Here is an 11,714-nt window from a genome sequence, read left to right as displayed (position 1 = left end):
CTGTAGCCTCTAGGTCTCATAAAAATGTTATAAATATGGGTAGACCTGGGAGTATTTCATCAACTGGACCAGTATAAAGGCTTCCAAAGAGATCCCAGTATCATTCCTAACCAACCATGTGAAGATATGCATGTTACTAGCCTCTCTGAATCTCAGTAACTCACCTGTAAGATGAGCATGATAATATCTCACTCCTAGAGTCTTGGGAAGATTGGAAGACATCATCTACATGAAATGCTTACAGAAAGCCTGACAGGAAATGCTTTACACTGGTTTTTCTTGACGATTCTTGATCTTTAACTTATTTTTTATTCTATTTATTTATTTCATTTCATTTATTTTTTGGAAAGGAGTCTTGCTCTGTCACCCAGCCTGGAGTGCAGTGGCACCATCTCAGCTCACTGCAACCTCTACCCCCAGGCTCAAGCGATTCTCGTGCCTCAGCCTCCCAAGTAGCTGGGATGACAAGCATGTTCCATCATATCTGGCTATTGATCTTTAACTTCTAACTCCTCATCAGCCTGGATAAACTCACATCACCATTTTGCCTAAATCTGCTAGTTTAATAGGCCCCAACTGTTAATACAAAGAGAAAATAATGCATACTCTAGGGTTGTCTGATTTCTGTGGTGTAAATTTGAAACTACTAATGGCTATGATAAGAATATTTACACCATGGAAATTGGCCAACGCTACAAATCAGAGGTTTTTTTTTTTTTTTTTTAACCAAAATACCACTTTCCTTTTTTGTTTTTTAACTAGAACCTTCATCACCAATTCATCTGTCAATTCATTAAATATTTATTGATAAAATACCATTCCTGGGCTTGAAGATAGACCAGTAAATAGGAGAGGTAAGGCTCTGCCTTCATGGAGCCTACATTTTAGTGAAAGGTGACAAACCATAAACAAGTAAATCAGTGAACTTGACAATTTCAAATTGCAATAAAAGGTAAGAAGAAAATAAAGCAAATGCAGAGTGTGACTTGGGGAGGAGAGGCCATCACTCAGGGGCTGTAAGGAAAGGCACCTCTAGGAAGGTGACACCTGAATAGAGCGGAGGATGGCAGGGAGCCAGCCACAGGAATAACCAGGGCAAGAAAATTCCAGGCAGGAGCACATGCACGCAGAGGCTATGAGGCAGAAGGAGACATAGCTGAGCCTGGAAATGCAGCCAGCCTGCCACTGCCAGATGAACACAGGGCATGGCTGTGTGACGATGATGGCAAGACAGGAACGAGAGCCAACCCTGACAGGGACTTGCAGGCCACACCTGGTGGTGCTTGAGTGGCATCAGCAGGTGCATCTGCAACTCCAGCTGAGGCTGGATGAGGCAAGTGTTGGAAGAGATGGGGGCTTCCTAGCATGCTCCCATCTGAACCCTTGCTCTCACCTAATAGAACCCTACTCAGTTCTCATTATCAGCTTTAGTGGTATCAAGTCCAGGACCAAGGCAGGCACTTCCCCAGAAGAAACACCAACAGAGACTGTCCATGGAACCACATGATCTCTAAACTGAATCAAATAAGCTAGGAGACAATTCATCTTGAACAAGAGACAAGAGAAGTTTGTATATCTGCTACCAGTAGGGACTCTGATACAATATTTTGATTATGGGGTCGTGTTGCACAACAACCAATTTCTCTAACTTGACAGGTACCAGATGCACACACTTAAGTTGTGTTGACAGAAGCTCAGCTGTATCCAGTGACTTGTGACGGGCATCTGTTTCTTTCTTTATTTCAACTGCATCCTTGCCCTGTTTCAGAACCCTGTCTAATACCTACAATTGTACCCAAGAAACACAATGTCAGGCAAGTGATTCAACACTGCTATTCCTCAGGCTCCTCATCTATAAAATGAGCTAATAATATAACAGTGCGTGCTGGAGTAGGCAGTATGAGGCCTGGATAAATTGAGTTGATGCTTTTACAAGCCCTTAGAACAATACCTGACACAGAGTTAAGTGTCTGATAAATATCAACTAAGAAATTGATCGCTAATCAACACTTCTCCATCTGCTCTTTATGGAACTTTGCTCTAGAAAAAAAAAAGCAATCACAGAATTCAGGAGCCTGAATAACCTGTACAGGTTGAGCACCCCAAGTCTGAAAATCTGACATCTGAAATGCTCCAAAATTTCAAACTTGTTGAACACCAGCATGATGCTGAAAGGAAATCCTTATTTGGAGCATTTCAGATTTTGGATTTTCGAATTTGTGATGCTCAACTGATAAGTATAACCCAAATATTCCAAAATCCAAGATGATACAATTGGAATAAGGGAGAAAACAGATGTCTGTCACAAATCACGGGACAGAGAGGGGTTGTCATCAACCCGTCCCTGTACCTGAAGCTGTGAAAATCTGAAATGTTCCAAAAAATCCATAATCCAAAACTCTTCTGGTCCCGAGCACCATGAATAAGGGATACTCTACCGTCCTGTTGTTTATCCACTTTCTGCCCTTGTTTGGCGAAATTCCCCAGGGCAGGGGACTAAGATTTTCTTCCAGAAGCTCGCTAGGAAGCTCTTCATGTAATTCTTATTTCCTCTTCCTCAGTCCTCTACAGAGAAGGGCAGACGATCAAAGCCAGTTTGGTTTGTAGCAGGGCAAGTGGTTCTTACTCTCCAGCAACACAGCCCAGTGCCCTAAGCCTTCTGGTCAACCACTCTTCATTATTTTTCCACTTTTTCCAGAAAAGTTGGGGTTTCTTTGCATCCTTTTTAAAATATGTTACAGAGACATGAGCAAAACCAATGCCCTCGGACAGAGGCGTCCTGTCAAGAAGGCCCCATCTCTGGGTCTAGGTCCTATGTGCCACTGAGGTCCCTGCAAAGCCCTTCTTTCCCAGCGCATCTGTCTGGGGTCACTTCTGACCCCAAGCTCTTTTCTTCCAATATTTGCACCTAACAAGCCTTTTTTTCTTGCATTTGTACTGTTTGAATGTCATCAAGCATATATTTGTGTTTGTTCCAATGGTAAAAATAATATTTTACCATTTACCTACTTTTTTCAAAGAGCATACATCCTCTAAATACTAAGTGGTAGGCAGTGTGCTGAGGGCTGGGGCTACCAAGGTGAGTCAGAGAAACCCCTGAGTGTGCTGCGCTACCTGCCTGGTGCAGGAAACAGACATCCGAACAGACCACGGGAAACAAGTGGGTTCTGTGAAGGTGAACAAATGTCCAGGAGGGACATGGGCGGCTGCCTCCAGGGCTGATCTAAAGAGACCCTCAGGCCCACTCCAGGCTTTCTGGGGATTTTACTGCTGCTGCCACTGATGTGAAAGGTGGTCCATGACGTCGGTGCTCTCCCTTCCTCTCTCTTCCATCCTTCCCAGGACTCTGTGGCTTGGGCCAGGCAAGCTCAACCTTAAAGAGTGGAGGAAGAGGTGAGAAAGAATGAATGAATATTGGCCAGGTGCGGCGGCCCACGCCTGTAATCCCAGCACTTTGGGAGACCGAGGCTGGTGAGTCACCTGAGGTCAGGAGTTGGAGACCAGCCTGGCCAACATGGTGAAATCCATCTCTACTAAAAATACAAAAATTAGCCACACGTGATGGTGCAGCCTGTAATCCCAGCTACTCAGGAGTCTGAAGCAGGAAAATCACTTGAACCCCGGGAAGGAGGTGGAGGTTGTGGTGAGCCAAGATTGTGCCACTGCACTCCAGCCTGGGCAACAGAGCGAGACTGTCTCAAAAAAAAAAAAAAAAAAAAAAAAAAAAAATATATATATATATATATATATATATATATATATATATGAGTGAATGAATCTACTTCTTCTATTAAGACAAAAAGTCCCCAAATAATATTTTCCAGAGGGAAAGAGATAGATGAGGTAATAGCAGCTGAGAGCACCTAGAAAAAAAACAGCACTTCCCAGCTGTAGCTCTGTCCAGTGAAAACTCTGGACTCAGGGCAAGCACCGTGAAGCCCCAGGCAGGAGAGGCCAGCCCAGGAGGGCCCTCTGCCCGCCCCGACAGACCCCACTCACAGTCTCTGCCGAACTTCTGCCCGTGGAACAATGGCACTCCGAACTCCTGCTCCAGATCCTCATCTTCAGCTAACAAATCAGAAAGATGAACGTCCTCAGGCAACGCAGAAAAGATCACAGAGATCCCTACCCAGGTTTGTCCTCTTGCTCAAAGAAAGAAGGTTGTGCATTCAGGACGAGTAACGACTTGCTGTGGCTTATCTCCTTCAATCCCAAATAGATCTCATAGTTGGCTGAGAGAGGAGAGACCAGCAGCCCGTAATACCATCTATGATGCCTGCTCCCTTCTCTCCCTTCCAACATTTCTCCCTGACAACCCCACACCAAGAATAAACAGACAGGAAAGCAATGATGAGCGACAAAGTTTTGAGCAACAAAGCAGGTCAAGTGGGGAATCAATGCCCCCCCAGCAAAACACGGAGGACCCGATTCAAGAGTTCATTGTGAATATAGGCACATAGGTTAAGTCTGCATACACCAAAAATAAAAATAACCATGCCTGATTTCAAAACTGAGAAAGAAGAAAAAACTTATTCGGATAGATACGGTGGTCATCTTCACAGCCTTTTGAGCTAGCCAATAGTCACTTCAATGGCCTGAGGTTTGCAGTAACTCACTCTGGGTTCTGAAAGACACAGTGGGCTCACGGTCACCTTTGGGTGTCTCTCCCTGCACAGATAAACCAGCGGCAAGCCGAGGGCATGAGATAGAAGCCTGTCTACAAGGGAGGAATTATTTTTTACAGGCAATCTGTGAGCACCACTGGAAAATGCTCTTCTGTGATGAAATTATGAACGCTTTCACATCAAACAAAAATGTCTTGTCTAAACCCTGGGTGAATATTGGATGTCATTTTTTTTTCTGCTCGGCATTTTGATATAACTATGCAATAATCTCCAAGTAATTTCATGTTTATATATACCAGGTGACACATGGCATATGTGAAATTATGGCACTTAGTAAGGAATATTAAAGGCATCTAATGCATAATGAAAACTGTAGATTGAAGAATAATTTTTCTTCTACAGTTTTATAAGTAGTTGACAAAAAACTGACAGGAGAAAAATTCTTCCAATAATGGAAGTACTCTCAGGTTTAATTCTCCTATAACAATTCTCCCATTATGCATAAAGTCAAAGACAGAAGAAGTCATTGGGTTATTATCTAAAGAAAAGCATAATTGCAAAACTATTGCAATCAATGCTGTTGAAAATAATTCTGTGGATTAAAAAATTAATAATTTTATATGAAGACACATTGAATTACAATTTTAGGTCAAGTCGATCTGTCAAAGACAGACTGATTACCATTTTGAACAAAAAGAATATGCCACGTGGTATAGTTTATGTCCACCCTTTGTCTAAGGAGGCAAAATAGATTTGAACAATTATTTAATTGAATCTACTTAACATCATTGATTATTTACACCTAAAATAACTGCTTGTTAAATATCAGGCTTTCTGTATTAAAATTGTCCAGATCATTGCCTCAGATCTCCAACATGCTTTGCTATTAATACATGCCTAAATAAATATACCTAATTAAGCAAAACAAATGCAAATTTGGTTCACTAATCCTCTTCATCAACAAGGTCATTTATTAAACACCTATTTTGTGCTAAAAGGAAGCTTGTGGTAATGAGCCTTTCTCCTGATTAAAAACATTAAGATTTCGGAAGAGGCAGACCATGTTTTCTGCAGCCTGGGCCACATCACGCCACAATTTTTCATTTTTTATTTTATTTTTTTTAATTTTTTTTGAGACGGAGTGTCGCTCTGTCGCCCAGGCTGGAGCGCAGTGGCCGGATCTCGGCTCACTGCAAGCTCCGCCTCCCGGGTTCCCGCCATTCTCCTGCCTCAGCCTCCCGAGTAGCTGGGACTACAGGCGCCGCCACCTCGCCCGGCTAGTTTTTGTATTTTTAGTAGAGACGGGGTTTCACCGTGTTAGCCAGGATGGTCTCGATCTCCTGACCTCGTGATCCGCCCGCCTCGGCCTCCCAAAGTGCTGGGATTACAGGCGTGAGCCACCGCGCCCGGCCTTCTCTTTTTTTTTTGAGATGGAATCTCACTCTGTCGCCCCGGCTGGAGTGCAATGGAGCAATCTCTGCTCACTGAGCCTCCACCTCCCTCCCGAGTAGCTGGGACTACAAGCGATTCTGCCGTGCCAGCCTCCCAAGTAGCTGGGACTACAGGCGTGTGCCACCATGCCTGGCTGATATTTGTATTTTTTATAGAGACGGGGTTTCACCATGTTGTCCAGGCTGGTCTTGAACTCCTGACTTCAAATGATCCGTCTGCCCTGGCCTCCCAACATGCTGGGATTACAGGCGTGAGCTGGAGAGACTGAGCCCACATCACTCTTTAAGCCTCGCGTCCTCTGCCCGGTTAGGCAGCCTGCCTCTGCCCACACAGCCCACCTTGTCTCAACTTCTACCCTTATTTGGTCCATTACATTTTCGGGTGCGATTTCTGCTTCACAGGCAGCAACACGTGCTAAAATCCTTCCAGGCACAGAGGGAATATCAGCTGCTGCGTGAGCTCTTCCCCGATGTGGGACATCCATGGTTCATTGTTTAGAGCAGCTTAAAAGAATGACGTGTGTCCACATGTGCTAAAATGGAAACGCTTGAGCTACATGACATTGAAAGGAAATGGGCAGAAGCACGTGCAGGTTATTCTCCACCATCACCTTGCAGCCCCATTCTCTGCCTGCTTAGCCCTGGAAGGTGGCGGCTGATTGAGTTTGGCTGAGTGAAGACAGCAGAGATGTCTGGGAGGGAGGAGCGACTTCAGGTTTTCCTCCCCTGTGCCCTCCCTACTTGGGCACCACCTCACGGCGATAACGGGGTTTTTCCTGGGTTCCTTGATCCCGGTGGCCTTTTTCAGGGTGCTGCCTCTGGCTGGGCTCCTTCACTAATGCGTGTCTTTATGTTGCCCTCAGTCCTGGGGTGCTGTGGCTCCCCACTTCCTGGTCTCTGGGGTCTGATTGTGTCCTTATCACATCCACCAGCAGGAGACACTGGAGCCAGGTCCAGCGTATTGAGACTGTTTTTAAGTAGTTTGAATGATATCTCATGATTTTTATTTGTTCTTAGAGGTCTTCCAAAAGGCAAAGAAAAAGAATACGCTTTTTTTTTTTTTTGGCCAGGTGCAGTGGCTCATGCCTATAATCCTAGCACTTTGGGAGGCCAAGACAAGCACATCGTTTGAGCCCAGGAGTTCAAGACCCACTTGGGCCACAGAGTGAAACCCTGTCTCTATAAATACTTTAAACACGAACCAGGCCTGGTGGCACTCACCAGTGGTCCCAGCTACTCAAGAAGTGGAGGTGAAAGGATCACTTAAACCCAGTGGTCAGGACTGCAGTGAGCCATGATCGTGCCATTGCACTCCAGCCTGGGCAACAGGGTGAGACTGTGTTTCCAAAAAAAAAAAAAAATGCCGTTTTTGTAGCACAATAAAACATTTAATCTTTTCATTGTCATATAAGTCCATTGGATTCTGTTATTAAAAATCACCATTTTTATAACCAATTTTTAAAACGTATTTAATCTTCTAATGGTCATATAAGTCCATTGAATTCTGTTATAAAATCAAGATACATTACGGAATCTTTGAGGTCTTACTTTTCCCGTCTTAAAATGTTTCATTATTTTTTAATCTGAGGGATTATATCATTATTACTCACCCTTACTCAGAGATTATTCCTAATAATGCTAAAAAATATTAAAATAATAAGAGATGGATGCGATATGGAAGGCCTAGGAGGCGATGCAAATGCCAAACGAGTAATAGTTTCCAGTTTTCTTCTTCCAGTTTCCAAAGGATTGCACAATCTTCCGAGAAGGTTCGGAAAAAGACTGGCAGCAGCATCTTTGTGAAATGTTGTAGTTCTCACTGACCAGCGTTGAGAAATCAGAACTTTTTATTTTCTATTTTTTATTAATGACAAATCAGAAAACTGACAGAGGAAAACCATCCACACATACTACTCAGAAGATGGAAGCAAAGAGATGGAGATGAGTTCTCTAGACTCCAGTGAAGTCAGAATGGAAGTGTAAGTGAAATCACAGATAGTGCACTTTCAGGAGATGATACTCTAGATTAATTTTCTTCAGCCCAAGAAGCGTTGAGTGATAGTTACCAGGGGCCAAGAAAAGAAGTAGGAGGAAATTTTGGAGGGTGATGGAAGTGTTTTATGGGTTGATTCTTAACATTTTTTATTCTACCTATACCTTTGAAAAAAATTATATACATGGAATGTTTGAACTTTGTTGTATGTGAAGCATGCCTCAGTAAGACTGAAATTATTGATTATCCACCACTGTATAACAAACTACCCCAGAACATAGTGGCTTAGAACAGCATACATTTACGATCTCAGCTTCTTTGGGTCTGGGATCTGGCACAGCTCGGCCAGAACCTTCCACAGGCTGCAGCCAGCAGCAGCTGGGCTGTGGTCACCACATAGCTCAACCAGGAAGGGGTCACTTCCAAGCCACAGGGTTGTTGGCCAGACATAGCTGCTCACAGGCTGTCGGTTGGAGGCCGCCCTCAGGTCCCTGCCTCTCCACAGGGGCTTTCTCCACCATGGCAGCTTGCTTCATGAAGCACCAAAACTCTGGAGGGCGGTGGAGCCTGCTACCTCAGCAGTCACGTTTTGTAACCTAATCATTGAAATGAGACCCCCTCACTTCTTCTGAGTTCTGCCAGGGAGAACTAAGCCACTAAGTCCAGCCCCCTCTCCAGAAGCCAGGGCACCCAAGGGTGGTGTGAATATCAGGGGACGGGTGTTATCGGCAGCTGTTTAGAAGTCTGCCCACCACAAATATATCTCTGAGGACCACCAGGAACCTTTTCTCTAATGAAAAGTTTACTTTTCATTATGCCTTTATTCTCATGCCTATAAACTATCTGTAGAAAAAACTTTAAAAATACTTAAAATGTACAATTATGAAGCGTCTTTTAGACCCAGACAGCACATGGCAACTATGTTTTCAAGTTGCTGAGGCCTCACTCTGCTGAGAGTTAACTCTGAGTTGTCTCCACCAAGAGCTTCTCATTTGAGTCACCCTGCATGAATTTTGCTTCCTTCAGGAACCCTCATTGATAAAAACAATGCATAGAATTTGAAAACGTTGTGTTTTTTTGTTTGTTTTTGTTTTGTTTTTAAGGAACTCATAGTTTAGAAAACACCAAAAAGAATGAAGATGTGCAGTGAGGCTGATGCTGCGTCACTGGCTCCAAGATTTCCTGAAGAGGTTGAGTGTGTAGAGGTCATGGTGTTTCTGCCCCTCTGCTGTATTTGGTTAAAAACAAGCCAAAGGAATTGCTCGGTACACTGGCAAGTATTTCCTCCAATGTTGCTTCCGCTGTGGTTCATTCATTTCTTTCCAAGCAAAATTGAGAAAGCTGAATACACATTTTGGTGATCAAAAGTGGTGGAGAAATAGATAGTCTAAACCCTCCCTCTGGAAGTGAAGAGCTTCAAGGATAACATGCGGCTGGATTGTTTTCTCATGTTTACTCCGTCCCTTACCATAGGAATGTTTTCGTATACAAACACTATGCCTTGGCAGGCGAGCCCCCTTCGGGTACCTAAGACTCCATCTACTGCTCACAGGGCCTGATTCTTCCATGCTTTCTCTGTGATTCAGTTTTAACGACATCATAGCTCACGACTCATAAATTCCTTAGATGATTGTTTGTTCGTAACAACACAGATTTTAAGAGATAGCGAGAAAGTCAGCCTGAACCCAGAAGAATAATTTACCTGCGACTCGCATGTTCAGAAGTCGTTGTGGAACTCCCAATAGGTGAAATCTTGTTAGATATCTGAATTTCAAGGTAAATCATATTTATCTTCAGATATGAGAGAGATATTTAAACTAATACCGATTTTTGTAAAAGGATCTAAGGGATGCCTCATGTTGATGATAGGACTGGCTTGGTTCTAGAAAACCTATGTAGAGATGGTGTTTTTAACCGTGATTTGAATTGATTTCAGAGTCCCCCTTCCTCCTCCGCCTTCCACCGCCTCCCCATCTCCCTCCCGCCCCGTCCCCGCATCACTAATTAGCTGTGTGACTTGCAGGCATTCCTGACCACTCTGTGAGCATCTGTTCCTTCTCTAAATTCTAGTGGTGTTTTCTTCATGGGCTTTTTGTAAATACTAAGTCAGAGAAGAAATCACTGCAGCCTGTTGCCTGTTCTCACTTTTCTCCCCCTTTTTTTCCCTCCTAATCTTGCCTAAGAGAATTAGGTTCATTAAAGAATAGTAATAAGGAAATTACCCTATTGTGGCTATTTTGGCCAAAGCTATAAGGCTCCGAGGCTCTAATGTTCTCAAAACAATTTCTATTTTAAAGGTATGTGGTCACCTAATCACTTCAATCCCCACAGGGTCCATAACAGAAGATTGCCACTTTGCTAATTTTACAGATAAAGAATCTGAAGAGAAACGAAGACTGGCAATTTAGAAACACAGCTGTCACTACAAAGCTGAATCTATTTGTGTCTAAAAGTAACTGTGTATTCAATGCTTGGGCTCAAATAATAAAAGAAAGAAAAAGAAAAGAGAGCAGAAAACTACAAAGTCATTGCAAAGATAAGTGAGTGTCAGGGCTAATACATTTTTGTCAATAAACTTAAAAAATTGAGAAAATTATGTTTCTTTTATTCTATTCCTTTTTTTTTTTTTTTTTTTTTTTTTTTTTGGTGAGATGGAGTCTCAGTCTGTCTCCAGGCTGGAGTGCAGTGGCGTGGTCTCGACTCACTGCAACCTCTGCCTCCCAGGTTCAAGGAATTCTTCTGCCTCAGCCTCCTGAGTAGCCAGGATTACAGGCGCCCGCCACCACACCCAGCTAATTTTTGTAGTTTTAGTAGAGACGGGGTTTCACCATGTTGGCCAGGATGGTCTTGATCTCTTGACCTCGTGATCCACCCACCTCAGCCTCCCAAAGTGCTGGGATTACAGGCGTGAGAAACCACGCCCGGCCATTCCTTTTTTTTTAAGTCCTCTGGGGAATGGTTCATTTCAGAGAACCTCTGACCTAAATTGTTATGATATTATCATACTTTATCTACTGGTATGAACCCAATATAGGAGAGATGGATGATTACAACTTTGACTTGTGTTCTCCTGGACTCTTGAAAATATCCTCCCTCCAGACTACCTGACTCAGATAACTGCAGTCTCCTCTTTGGGGAGATTTCTTCCCTATCTCCCTAACCCCAACATGGCAGAGTCGGCCACTTCTTCCTTTCAATCCCCTCAACCTCCTAGGCTTTGTTGTATAATAACTCAGTCAGAAACTCCTCTACTATTTTCTATTTTTCCTCTTTCTGGGCCATCAAGAATCACATACAAATTTAGAATCAGTTTCTGAACCACACTGTTTGCTAGTAACTATCCAGGTGGAAAGAAGAGGCCAGTATTTCTAGCGTCTTCCTCATGGTGGTCCATCTTTTCTCTTCAGTTTCCTAAAACAACAACCTGAGCATGGAAATCCCTCAGTGATAAGGCTTCGTGGGTTCCTCATTATTTCAGAATTAAAGCCAAAGTCCTTATCAGACCTCTGGTCTGCCTCTCCCGCCCTCTCTGCCACTGCAAACCTTCTGTACCCGACATCCTTGCCCGATCAGCCTGCCTGTCGTTCCACAAGCACCTCCTCAAGTGCACTGTTGCTAAAGGAATTTGTTTGTTTAAAAAGCCTT

General features: G+C 43.5%; 1 long non-coding RNA gene across 1 annotated transcript; it reads right to left on the bottom strand.

Annotated features, from left to right (window-relative positions):
- Positions 1 to 777: 777 nt before the first annotated feature.
- LOC141407639 (uncharacterized) lies at positions 778 to 4,171 on the bottom strand. The gene is made up of 2 exons (XR_012417390.1): positions 4,000 to 4,171; positions 778 to 3,373 (listed from the first exon to the last, which is right to left on the bottom strand). It is a non-coding gene; the product is annotated as an uncharacterized lncRNA (long non-coding RNA).
- Positions 4,172 to 11,714: the final 7,543 nt, after the last annotated feature.

This window comes from Macaca fascicularis, chromosome 9, assembly GCF_037993035.2.
Source record: "Macaca fascicularis isolate 582-1 chromosome 9, T2T-MFA8v1.1".
Classification (NCBI taxonomy): Eukaryota; Metazoa; Chordata; class Mammalia; order Primates; family Cercopithecidae; genus Macaca; species Macaca fascicularis.
The sequence above is the reverse complement of the archived record's forward strand: the minus strand, read 5'-3'. Positions and strand labels throughout refer to the sequence as shown.